Source organism: Cupressus sempervirens, chromosome 11 (genome assembly GCF_028749045.1).
Source record: "Cupressus sempervirens isolate cs-2001-9-10 chromosome 11, ASM2874904v1, whole genome shotgun sequence".
Taxonomy (NCBI): Eukaryota; Viridiplantae; Streptophyta; class Pinopsida; order Cupressales; family Cupressaceae; genus Cupressus; species Cupressus sempervirens.
This window is the reverse complement of record NC_143128.1, coordinates 577,430,221-577,444,697: the sequence shown is the minus strand read 5'-3', so window position 1 is coordinate 577,444,697 and position 14,477 is coordinate 577,430,221. Positions and strand designations below refer to the sequence as shown.

The following is a 14,477-nucleotide window of genomic DNA, read 5'->3' as shown; positions in this document are numbered from 1 at the left end:
AACTTTGACTTAGATGCAATGAAATTTAATTGTGGTCAATTTTGTGGTTTTTTTTTTCCATAGATTAGAGTGATCTTTTTTTGTTGTAAGTTGAAGGCTACAAAATATACAAGTAAAAAGTTTATATTTTTTAGAATAAAGGTATAAATATACATCACACTTTTTATAATGGAAATGACAAATGCTTATTAAATTTTTATATTGATTCACTACAAAGTGGCATACATGTTTTAATCTTTAATTGATGTAAGCTAATATATGTATATGAGTGTGTATACACAAGCATACATACATATAGATATACATAAAGAAATATGTGTGTGTGTGTATACATACATACATGCATACATATACATGTTTATATATACATATATCTATTTATCTATATATGTATGTATATGTACAAGAACCATGTCTTAAACAAAAGATGCCACATCACACATGAACAAAAATTGCTAAAAAATAACCAATCAAACACAAAGTTGAAAAGTAAAGAACTCATTCATTATCAATTAACTAAATTAAATAATTACAATTAGTTTATCAACATAACACTATGGTGTTTATTTAAATCGCATAAAAATTACAACCTATGAACTACGGTGTTGATTTACATTGTATGCCCATCTTATACATTAACAAAAGTACATCTCAATCTTTTAAGATTACATTAACCCAATAACCAGAGATTACATTAGTTGAATGTTACCATACTCATCATCAAGATGAAGGTACAAGACCATGAAAAATGTTATTGAAAACTTGACAAGTATCCTTCAATGTATCCAGTCTCCAAAGCCATCGAACGTCATCCATCTACTATCTGAAATGGGAGTGTGGCCCATGCACTTTTATCTCGTCAACCATGAAGTGTTTACTCCCCCAAGATTCTTTTTGACATGAAGAATACCCCAACCCTGGCACAAGAAGCCTAGCTTCCCGAAACAAAATGGATCAAATGGATCCGGTGCAGCCATGAAACATACTACATACAACTATGTGCCTAGTAGCCTAATCACAAAATGTGAAAGGGAAAAGAAAAGAACACTACACATCTAAACATATGCAGTGAAAAACAAAATTGTAACATATATACCCACATGTACATTTCTTTAATTAAGCATATCTACTCTGAAAAAAAAATTGTAACATATATACCCACATGTACATTTCTTTAATTAAGCATATCTACTCTTATGCAAGATGAAATAAGCATAGTCACACACATATGCTGCATGTTAGAGAACATCATATACTTAAATGCAATAGAAAAATGGCATGGTCAAACACTAAATTTGTCAACAATACTGAGATAGAGATAAAATGTAATGAATCCTATTCTCAAAATTTTGACAGATTGAGAGAAGCAAAACATAATGCATCCATCCCCACTCTCCCTTTTGCTACAATACACCCTTCCATAAGAAATTAAAACATCAACACACCAGACTACAACAAGTAGTTACATTTTTCTTAGATTGTACTTGTTCATAATCAACATAAACTAATTTCATACGCTAGGATCCCAACATACCCAATTCTACTCGTGGTCTACATGTATCTTTTACTGAACTTTTTTCCATATGTTTGAATGAAAATGAGCATCTTTTTTCAGAATGTCAACCGTATATTGTTTGATGTAAAAATTCTAGTTAATGATCGAATAAGAAAAAGTATCAAATGTCAATATGACCATACAAATCCTTAAGTTTTGCCTCTTCCTTTCACTGGTTTTAAAGATACAAGAGGCTAGGAATTAAGAATTTACAATATACAATATATATGACAAGTTATTGTTTAAGTTCATAATAGATTTTGAGTATTGAAATAGCCCCTTCCTACACAATTATCATACTTTCTAATTGATTTAATAGTATCTACCCAATTTTAGATCAATGTCTTAATACTAACAACTTATTCTATTTGTCCCTCCATAAGCTCTACCTATCAAAACAATTATGCTTCTGTCATTAATGCAGAAAAATAGAATGTCATGTTCTAAGTTTCCAACATAATTCCAAGGTAGACTGAACAGGTTTTCAATAGGTTTTAGTTCAGATTATACTCCATTGTGGTTCATCCTTATTTCATCAATTTACAGACCAAAAGCAAAGAATCAACACCTAGTAAAAATATATTGGCTATAATCAATGATTGGTGGTAGGGTTCTAAGGAGAAGTGAACAGAGTTTCTTCTAAGACTAAATATTTATGAGCCTAACAATCTACTGCTAAATCTAACTTTTCCTTATTATGTGTTTCAGACCTTATCAGACAGCAAGATCACTTACACTGTTCTCAATAACTTCACTCAACTTTGTAAAAAGTGAACACACGAGATTAGTCAACAATGTGGAAGATCTTATTCAAAACTGCCATACACTGGAGTTTACATCTCAGCAATATTTTATACCAGTCATATCAAAAGAAAGACTTCACCTACAGCTGTACATAGATGCATCCTAAATTAAAAAAGATGATCTCACACCTTTACATAGTTCCATTCCATATGACAACATATGGTGATTTGTTTTATTTAAAGCACTCTAGCCTGAGATGATTAACCTATAGCCATCTCAAAGCTTACTGTTTTGGTGAAGTTCCCCAATTAAAAGACTGATATGAAACAGAGTGCCTATACACTACGTTCAGCCACTAGTTGGCAGATACTACAGTGGCAGAAGCTAAAGGAAAGCATCAGAAGTCTTAAGTTTATGATTTAAATGAAATGTTGATTCAGTATTTATTTCTTTTCGCTTTTGTTTTCCATTTCCATCTAGTGAAACACCAGTTTTTCTGCCTATGGAACAAATATAGCTCTATTGGTGCATGCAACATCACAAGGCGGGCAAAATTAAGGAAAAGAAGAGATTTCCTAAGTTGTATAATTCCTATTTAGAATCAGTATCCAAAACTCAACGATACTCGAGATTTAAAGCATTGTGTAATTGCATTTTTGAAGCCTGAAAGGAAATGATCATGGCATAAAACATAGAAAGAACCTGTAGAATGTCATGGCTAGCCCAACGTCTCCAGCTGCCATGCCATGGCATAAAACATAGAAAGAACCTGTAGAATGTCAAGGCTAGCCCAACGTCTCCAGCTGCCATGCCTCCTTTGGTCCTTCCCAATTCGAAAGTCGTTCTGTATTTTGTTTCTCCCTCAATCTCCCCTAGCCGTCGTCTCCCCATAACAAAACCCTGTTCTCATTTTTTATTATTTTTAAATTCCTAAATGACCTAAAAACACATGGTTTCCTTTCCCCATTTGTTCTCTCTTTCGTTCTCGAATTCTCTATTCTTTTAATATTCTATTTCCACAATTTAAAAAATAAATCAAATGAAACATTCTTACAACTATTATAGGGGGAATTTTATTATAAGAAACTAGTGGCAACACACACACAAATATTCTATTTGTTTCCCAACTTAACTAAATTCTAATAGGTAATACTCTATAATGTTTCATTTAGGAGATTAGGGAAAAGAAATAAACAAATGACATATACATATTACAGTTCAACACATATTATTTCTAAGTGGTTGTGTGTGTGTTGGGGGGGGGTGGGTGGGGGGTGGTTGGCAACACAAGATGATCTGCCCATCCCCTTCTGGAAGGATAACCTTCCCTACCGTAACCACACCCTCATCTTGACAAACTTGCAATCACTCAAACACTTGCAACCAAATAGAAGTCAGTATCCATCAAAGTTAATAACTGAATTGACATCATAACATCAATTTGATAACGCATGCATTATTATCCACAAATACATCATCATCATGTAACATAACTCATTACATCATCTTCTTAAAATGAAATCCATTATATCATCATAAAATACTTTATAAACATAATCATGTTTAACATTAAAATCATGTAACCAAGACTTTTCAATGCCTTAATTATCTATTTAATCACACTAATTAACACATCATAATGCAATAGTAAACTTAACCATTAATTAATCCATGTTCAAATCAAGGGTTGACCTGGTCAAAATCTACAGGGTCACCACATGATCACCACATCAAAAAGGACAAGGAAAGTTGCAAGATGGGACATGACATCCCTCCCCTCTAGGAAAAGGCATCATCCTAATGTCAAATCATGATAAAATAAGCACACGCACATCCTAAACTACTATCTAACTTAAATAAAACAACCTATAAAAAAAGATGGGAAAAGGATTTCCATAAATCCTCCGCATCTTCCCAAGTGGCACTATCCACACTAAATTGGTTCCATTGGACCTTATACTAGAGGATGTCCCAGTCTTGTACCCTAATGGTACACTTCTCAATGAGTTGGGTGGGTTGAATTGTCATCACTCTTGAATCTTGTACCTACAATGCATGCCAGTCAAGCACATGAGATATATCAGGATGATATAGCTTAAGTAGAGAAACATGGAAAACATTATGGATGTGGGCTAATGCAAGTGGCAAAGAAAACCAATAAGAAATCGGGTTGATAAGTTCTAAAACCTTGAAAGGACCAAAAAATCTCAATGCAAGCTTTGAGCTCTTGCCAAAAAAGATTGAACTCTTCTACAATCTAACCCTTGGAAACACCTTATCTCTAGTCTGAAACTGTCAAAAAGTGTGTTTCTTGTTAGCATATCTCTTCTGATGATCTTCTACTTCTTTCAGCTGACTATGGATGAAGAGCATCTTCTCTTCCATCTCTTTCAACATCTTAGGACCCACAATGATCCTATCCTCCACTTTATGTGCAGGTGCTCTTCACGCTCTTCTAGATTCTTGAAGTATATTAATATATCATTAATAAATATCTCCATGAATTTTTCAAGATAGTCAAGTTGAATATAATGTTCATCAAGTTCATGAAAGCGGTAGGTCCGTTTTTCATTCCAAAAGGTAAGACTACAAACTCATAATGCCCATACCTTGTTTTGAATGTTTTCTTAGGTATGTCTTCATCCCAAATCTAAATTTGGTGATATCCGAATCTCAAATTGATTTTAGAAAAATGGTCACTCCCATCATTTGATCAAATAGTTCATCAATTCATGGAAGAGGATACCAATTCTTTATGGTCACCTTATTTAGCATACAATAGTCAATGCACAACCTTAAGGTACCATCCTCTTTCTTGACAAAAATTACAAGAGCTCCCCACAGTGATACACTAGGTCAAATGAATCCTTTATCCAAGAGTTTATGTAGCTAAGTGTTCCTCTCATACATATATGTGGATGTCATGTGGTAGGGAACCTATCATTGAGGTCCTACACTTGGAACAAGATCTATAGAGAAATTGAACTCCCTCTTAGGGGGTAGTTCAGGCAAACCATTTGGAAACACGTCTCTAAATTCCTGCAAAATAGGACGATCCTCTAATTGAGGTGGAATCTCTTCTAGATTCTTGACATGGGAAACATATAACTAACATCCCTTCCTCTTTGCTTTCTTCAATTTCATAGCCAAAATTTGTCTCAATTCAAATGGTCGTTTGACACCATTTAATATCACTAGGTGACCTATGTCATCGAGGCATTCAATCACCTTATCTTGATAGTTAACTAAGGATTTATGTTCACTTAACTAGTTGATGCCTAGGATGACATCATATGAGCCCAAAGGTGCTACATACATATCAACCTCTATTCGAGAGCTAGGGAGTTCCAACTCACTACAAAATAAGCATTGCTCTACCCTGTGCTCATCCTTATTACCATATTCTACAGTCCAAGGCTCATGCATAAAACCATCCCTAATAGGTATCATAGCTACTATCTTAGGATCTACAAAGTATTCAATAGGACTAGTATCTATAAGAATAGAAACAAGGTAACCAAAAAGCATACTAGTCATCTATATAAGAGTGGCTTGATACTCTACTTGCATATGATCAACTACAACATGAATGTGGTGTTGGTGGAAAGTCCCTTCTATCAAATTGCTATGGACATTTAGCAAAAAATTGATTGTTGTAACATACAAAATATCTTGTCTTAGGACCTCTCCTATCATCATTCCTATTATGCTTGCCCCTATTGCTTCCATTCCTTCCATTTCCATTTCTATTATTTATATTGTTTTGATTCTTGTTGTTCTTTTAGTTTCCCTTGTTCCTATTCTTGTCAGAATTCTCCTATCCCTTATCCTTCATGTTTCTAATTTTTTGTTTCTTTCCATTTCCTTTTTTCTTGTCATCCTAATAACCCCTATTATCCTAATATGACATGTTATCCTCAAACTTACTTTTATAGTTCTGGTGGAAGATTTAGATAATGATGCATCCTTCAGTCTCTTCTCCTATTTAAAGGCCTTACATAGTACAAAATCCATGGTCTCAGGCTCCAACATTTTGACCTCACTATAAATCTCAAGTTGCAAACCCATCACAAATTTTTGCATTCTAAATAGCTCATCATGCTGATAGTGAGGAACATACTTCACCAAATGACAAAAATGTTCATGATATTGTGTAACATTCATGTTCCCCTGAATTAGCTTGTAGAAGGCTGATGATTTCTTGTCATAGAATAGCTAAGGTAACCATCATTTGTGGAAAAGATGCATAAATTCTTCCCATGTTACCTCCCCATGCTAAAATTTCTTTTCATCAGTTGTGTTTTACCACCATGTAGCTGCCTCACCCATCAACTAAAATGTGGCCCAAATTGCTCTATATTTCCTTGTATAGTTTTATACCAGGAAATACTTCTCCATGCTGGTAATCCATGTCTCAGTATCTTCCCCAAAATCTCTACCATGAAACGTGGGTGGAGTCAATTTCTTGAGATCTTTACTCAAGTCAACAGCTGTCTATACCATATCAGTATTAATTAGAGCAATCCAATGGTCATCTTCCACCTTCTACTCTACCTCTAATCTCCTAAGAGCCTTATCCAATTGATCATCCTCACATTTCTTCCTCAGTTCCTCCTCCTACTTACATAGGGCTTCAGAGCATTGATCTTCATCACGGTTTCTTGTCTCTTCATCAACTTGCCTACCTCGAGTCTCATGCTCTAAGGTATCTTCCTTTGGCCTTATTGCTATAACAAAGCACCCTATTGGGTCAATAGTGCCAATATCTCATCTATCCTCTCATTAGGTTCCTCAGCTCATGCACCACTATTGGACCCACCTCTATGGTTAGCTCTTGTGGCCATAGTGATAACTCAAACACTTGACACATAGGGCAATAGATTAGCACAATAGCCCAGGGTCCTAGGCTTTAAACCTATCCGTGATACCATATGTAAGAACCATGTACTAAACAAAATACACCACATCACATATAAACAAAAATTGAGGAAAGGAAACCAATGAAAGATAGAGTTGAAAATTCAAGAATTCATTCGTTATCCATTAACTAAATAAAATAATTACAATTAGTTTATCAACTCATACAAATTCAGCATAACACTATGGTTTTGATTTACATCACATAAACATTACAACCTATGAACTATGGTGTTGATTTACATTGTATTCCCATCTTATACATTAAGAAAAGCACATATCAATCTTTTAAGATTATAGTACCCAATAACTAGAGATTACATCAATTTAATATTACCATACTCATCATCAAGATGAAGGTACAAGACCATGAGAAAGGTTACTGGAAACTTGACAAGTGTCCTTTAGTGTATCCAATCTCCAAAGCCATCAGATTTTGTCCATCTACTATCTAAGATGGGAGTGTGGCTCAAATGATTTTACCTCACCAACCATGGAGTGTTTACTCCCCTAGGATTCTTCCTGACATGAAGAATACCTTGACCCTAGTATGAGAAGTGTAGCTTCCCAGAAAAAAATGGATCAAATGGATCCAGTGCAGTCATGAAACATACTACATACAACCATGTTCCTAGTAGCCTAATCAGGAAATGTGGCAAGGAAAAGAAAAGAACACTACACATCTACACATATGTAGTAAAAGAAAAATTGTAACATATGTACCCACATATACATTTCTTTAATTAAGCATATCTAGACTCATATGTAAGATGAAATAAGCATAGTCACACACATATGCTACATGTCAAAAAAAAACATACTTAAATGCAATAGAAAAATGGCTTGGCCAAGCACTAAATTCATCAAAAATATTGTGATAGAGACAAAACATAATGGATCCTATTCTTAGAATTCTAATAAGTTGAGAGAAGAAAAACATAATGCATCCATCCCCACCCTCCCTTTTTCCATATTACACCCTTCCATAAGGAACTAAAACATCAACACACCAAACTACAACAAGTGGTTACATTTTTCTTAGATTGTGCTTGTTCATAATAAGCATAAACTAATTTCATACACTAGGATCCCAACATACCCATTTCTACTTATGGTATGCATGTATCTTTAATTGAACTTTCTTCCATATTTTTGAATGAAAATGAGCATCTTGTTTAGAATGTCAACTGTATATTTTTTTGATTTAAAAATTCTAGTTAACAATCTAATAAGAAAAATTATCAAATGTCAGTATGACCATGCAAATCCTTAAGTTTTGCCTCTTCCTTTCACTAGTTTTAAAGATACAAGAGGTTAGGAATTAAGAATTTACAATATGCAATATAATGACAAGTTATTATTTAAGTTCAAAATAGATTTTGAGTATTGAAATAGCCCCTTCCTACATAGTTATCATACTTTCTAATTGATTTAATAGTATCTACCCAATTTTAGATCAGCATCTTTGTACTAACAACTTATTATGTTTGTCCCTCCATAAGCTCTAACTATCAAAACAATTATGCTATTATCATTAATGGAGAAAAATAGAATCTCATGTTCTAAGTTTCCAACATAATTCCATGCTAGATTGAACAGGTTTTCCATAGGTTTTAGTTTAGATTCTACTCCATTGTGGTTCATCCCTATTTCATCAATTTACAAACCAAAAGAAAGGAATCAACACCTAGTAAAAACACGTTGGCTATAATCAATGATTGGTGGTAGGGTTCTAAGGAGAAGTGAACATATGTAAGACCCCTCCTCATATATCCTTATTTAAAATGAACTTTCTATGTTAAATCCTTTATAGTAGATTTGAATGAATATATGAGCACGACAAGGCAATGGTACATAGAAATCTTGTTGTTCTTGCTAGAAGACATGTAGAGGACATCAGGATAGACTACGACTATCTCACGTATAATGATTATGATGTTGACTATGAATTAACATTTTATGGTTTAGGTATCCTAATGGAAATTGAGATCAATTGATGTTTGTGATTCGAAACTTACCACATTATCTCAACTATTTATACATTAGTTTGCACTAACAATGATACAAGGTGTTTCACCATATGATAATGATGTTAATTATGGTACCTTGGTGATTAGGTTATATGCATTCAAATAGTTCAGTATGCCTTATTGATGATGTTAGGATGTTTAGGTATACATATGCATTACAATGATTATTTCAATATTTTAATTTAAACTGATAAATATGTTATGATGATTCAATTATGAGATTAGTGATGATCAAGCATGTTTGCAGAAATGAGATAAGGTTATTTAAATGAAAGTTTAATGTTTTGATCAATGAGATTATGCAATTTGGTTTAAACATATGAATGTGATGTTATCAAACTACTGATATTTGAATTGAGTGTGCAAGATAATTAACCATGAAATTTATCAGAGAATCGGTAATTGACCCTATGTACAATCTGTGAAACTAAGGTTGAGTCTAATGAAGATATGCAAACCTCATTGTTTTGTATTTAATTTGTGTTGTAATCTGAATGTATGTATCATTCTATATTTTGTAAGGTGTTGAATGTTACGTAACAGTGAATCTTATGGTGTCACTTGACACTCGTAATACATATATATGTATCAGCATGTTAATTAGGATTGACATTATAACCTATTACCCAAAGATTGATTAAGTTAGTAGTCTAAGTTAATTACCCTAATTAGAGTTTAGTGGAAAGTTTTCATCCTTAGGGCTTTTAAAAGATTAAATATTTCAATTCAGTTATATAGGTCCTAAAATGATCCTAAAGGCCAAATTTAATGTAATCTAAGTGCCTAAGGGGTATGTGTATGGGTTGGGAACATTATCCACCCTTCTATAACTTCCTAATGGCATTTATGACCCCTAAAAAATCTTTTTTTTCCCTTCAGTGCAAAAATTGACCATCTCCATGAGGTTTGCCAAGTTTACACTTCTCCTAAAAGGTTGTCTTGATGGTAGTATCAAGTGGGAAGACCCTAGAAGGCTTAAGGAAAGTATGGAGTTATTGTCATTTTAAGTGGGTGATTTTAGAAGCCTATTTAGTGGTGATTTTGAGAGTTGAAGATTGTTCACCCATTTTCTACATTTAGATAAACTCAAGCTTGGAATTGAAAAGGGAGAAGAATTTAGCTCATCTCAAATCTCTATTGCCATAACCTTTGTGAAGGTAGGATTCTCCATGCCCTTGTTCTTCATGCATTGGTCATTTCTTTCTTATGTAAATCTCTTACATGTGTGTATTTCATGTTTGAGTTGTAACATGTGAGGGATGGGTATTTGTGAGTTTTCTATTTTGTTTTCCTTTTGGTTTTGTTGGGAATCTGTGAAGGGTGTGTTGGCATTACTCACCCTCAGATAGGGAAGAAGTGGCCATGTATGGGAGGAGGGCTTTAGTTGGACTCTGATTCAGTGTAGAATTTCTCCTTGTGATGAGGAGAGGGAGAAAGTAACGTGTTATGGGCCCTTGTCTATACAAACTGACTTTGTTTTTTTGTAAAATAAGGAGAGAAAGAACAAAAGTTCAATATGATTTGTTAGCCTTGGAAGAGACATATGATTTGTGTTCATGATTGACATCTCTTACCTGGAAAAATCCACCTTCTCCCTAGTCTTGGTTCAATATGGAACCTGTTGTGCATACCTTAGATGGGATTTTTTTGTTGAGTGTGTCATTGTGATTGTTCTAATTGTCACCCAGTCAATTATTGGTTGCCCTAAGCTCGTTGTGTGGCCTCACATCAAGGCCTTGGTTGGGAGGTGAGCTCTCCATGGTTCTTCTTTATATATTTGCAAATTTCTTGAGTAGTTCCTTGTGATGGAGTGTCTCAAAAATTGGAGCCTTGGTAGTGATCCTTTAGTCTCGTTGGAGATTACTCCATGTTCATATTTCCTTGTTGAACCTTGTATTATTGTATTGGAGAAAATATTTTTATCTCCATTGAAATCTATAGAAGTGTAATTAATCTAGTAGATGTCATTTCTATAATAGGGAAAGTAATAGTTGTATAAACAAGGGTATTGATTTGTAAAGAATTTGGATTGGTTTCACTTCAATTTCGGCTTTGAAATGTATATGAATATAAAAGTATCAAATGTTAATTATATTCATAATTTAGTCGTATGTAATCTTGGATTCAATCTTGAGTAAGAAAAAGAAATTTGATTATTGTAAAGCCTTGATATTGTGTAAAGAAGTTAAATGAAATGAGTATTCTTTCCTAAGTCCTTGAATTAAGTTTGATATGTAAATGGAGACATGATCCTATAGTCTCACCTAAGATTCATCAAGTAAACTAAATGGTAAATCAGTGGATTTAATCCAACATTAGAATGTATATAAACCACTTATAAATTACCCTCAAACTAGTAGAAAATATAAAATACCCATAATATTAAATCCTATATTGTAATGTGTGTGGAATACATATGATCACTCCTAGCTTGGATATAAACCTTATATCAATACTTGAGTTAGAAACCCCCTTACTGAAATGAGAAAAATAATTAAACATAATGTCCCCTAAAAACTCCAATAAGGAAAACCTTTTTCTAAAAAGGAGGATGGAAAATGTATAACTCTAATGTATTTGAGAGAGCCAAAAATACTCTCCCGAAAATGTATGAGAGACATTTTAATTCTCTTTTGTGATAGACAATATTCCTTCTATATTCCTCTCATTAGAATATTTAATATATCTCATTGCATTATTAGTGCAAACCCTATGACTAAATAAGAAAGGGTAGTCTCAAAATTGTAGACACCATCCTTAAATAAAACAATAAAACAAGTAAATATTAAAAATTAGGTGAGGGAGGGAAAGGGATATCTCTTGTGTCCCACCTCCACCTCAACACTTTACCCTTTAATATTTTTGGAGTAGCTTCCCTATTGGGTTATCCATCCTCCTTATCCTTGGTGTAGGTGTGATGATGTCACCCCATCCTTCAAAGAGAACACAAGTCAACAAAAATATTAAATGCCAAAAAAAAAGAAAAAAAAACCAAAGGCAAAACCCACATCACATCACTTTGTTTTTTCCCAAAGTTGGGTGCATGAAATCTTGGGAGCAAGTAGAATTCAAATGTTTAGAACTCTAAGTCAACTTTCCTTCTTACCTCAGCGTCCCCTCATTCAAGCTCCATTCATGTTGGTTTTAGCATGGGGTTTTTAAACAACAATCAAAGCAAGACATTAAAATATTCATGACATTTCCTCCATTTTTAACTTGTTCTTTTACACTCCATCTTCCCATGTTCCATGTGTACCTTGCTACCATAAAGGAAATCTAAACCTAGGAAGTCATCCAACTATCCTAGGATCACATGTTGCTTCCCTTGGTCAACATGAGAGGGTCTTGGAAACACCCAAGCTACTTAGGGTAGTAGGAAGCAAGTGGGCCAAGTGGCCATAGTCAGGTGTAGGGTGTTAGTAAGTAAGAATTTAGGGGTCGTTAAGTTTAGGTTAGAGGAGTTATTTAGACATTATTTGTTAGTAGATTATGATTATTATTAGAAATTTGTGAATAATAATAAGTAAATAAACTTGTTGTGTTAGGATTTAGTTAATAGGATTAAAGAGTATGTAATTAAATGTGTGATTGTAATTAGAGGATTAAGAGTTAAAGTTAGTGATTAGTGATTTAGTTGTCAATAGGTAGTAATTTGTGCTTTAGTAGAAATGAGTAGTTAGGAATGTTAAGTGTTGTTTTGTTTAAATTTTATTAAAATGATATTTCATTTTGGAGAAATATTACTAGAAGTTTATATTTATTTATTTTTTAGATTTAATAAATGTATTAAAGATTCTTTGAGTAATAAGTCTCTAGGTTAGTGTTTTAGTTTTTATGTATATGATAGAATAATTGTGGAAATGTGTATTATTTATTAGGAGAAATTATTTTAGTAATGTTTCATAATAATAATATGTATTTAATTATGGGTTTTAACTAGTTTGTTGTTATAATGTTAAGGGTCAAAAGTGTTATAGAAAGGATTGCATAGATATCTTGATAGTTTCCACGAGGTTATGTTGTAGGATAAATTCAAAAGTCCAGATAAATCTAATGTTAAGTGATTACCACTTTAGATAGTTTTAATTACATTATGATAATAGCCAAAAATAAATATTGGTACATTATGCCAGCTAAATAGAAAGAAAACAGAAAACCTCTTCTCAACCCTAATTTCCGAAAGGAATGATCCAAATTGATTAAGAAAAAGAAAGTGTTCAATGCAGAAATGAATCAAGTGATGGAGAAAAGGGTGAAAAGAGGTTCAATTGGTCTTCCTTATATTTTGAGGGAACTATGTGCTTAAATCCTAAAATAGATAAAAGACAAATACTAACCTTGAATTCTGCAACTTGTTCTATACTAGAAATATCGAGATGGATAAAACCAAGAAATATTTTGTCTTTTTGAAGGGAGGTCAACCGTGACCCTATTGGTGGGGCACAATCTTACCCTGGGGCACAATTATACCCCGAAAAGTCAACTTTAACCTACACTATTCTGATGAAATTTATGTTTGTAGATCTCACAAATTCGACAAAAAGGGTATCCAATTCATTGTTCCACACCTATATCTGCAAGAAAAATGGTTTTTTTTTTTGGATGTGAGGTTTGCCTCAGTCAAACCTTGCTTTGGAATCAACCTTAATAATGGAATTGAAATAGAGAATGCTAGCAAGTAGTAGAAATAAATCTACCAATGAAGCTATGATACTCAATAGATATGCAATTGTATTTGAAATATAAATAAGTATATTGATATGAAAGTTTGAACATAACATTAACAAATGTAAATCAAAACCTCCATAATTGTATGCTTAGAATCCACCTTGAAAGAAGTATGAATAGATCTTGAAGATGAATAAAGGATCTTGAAGGAAGATCACACAACCATGATGGCTAGATCTAGGGTTTTGAATGATGAAACTTGAATGCTTGAACCAAATCCCTTCAAAGGCTTGAATGCTTCAATCCTTGATCTTCAATGGAGAACTTGAATTCTTGAATGATAGAATGCTTGTTTGATCTTGAAAAGTAGATAGTTGCTCATAGATAGTGGATGCACTCATGAAAAATATGGATGTCAAAATAAGGGAAGAAGGCTTCCTTATATAGAGATCTAGGGCACAAACTCCTAGAGAATACTGACATGGGAGCATCAAATCCCATTTAACCTTAACCTCTAGGAATGGACCTAGATTAAATGTAATGTAAGAGTCTACCATTCTAAA

General features: G+C 33.3%; 1 long non-coding RNA gene across 1 annotated transcript; it reads right to left on the bottom strand.

The window, feature by feature from the left end:
* Window positions 1–539: 539 nt before the first annotated feature.
* LOC149530961 (uncharacterized) lies at window positions 540–3,266 on the bottom strand. The gene is made up of 2 exons (XR_016359108.1): window positions 3,069–3,266; window positions 540–917 (listed from the first exon to the last, which is right to left on the bottom strand). It is a non-coding gene; the product is annotated as an uncharacterized LOC149530961 (long non-coding RNA).
* Window positions 3,267–14,477: the final 11,211 nt, after the last annotated feature.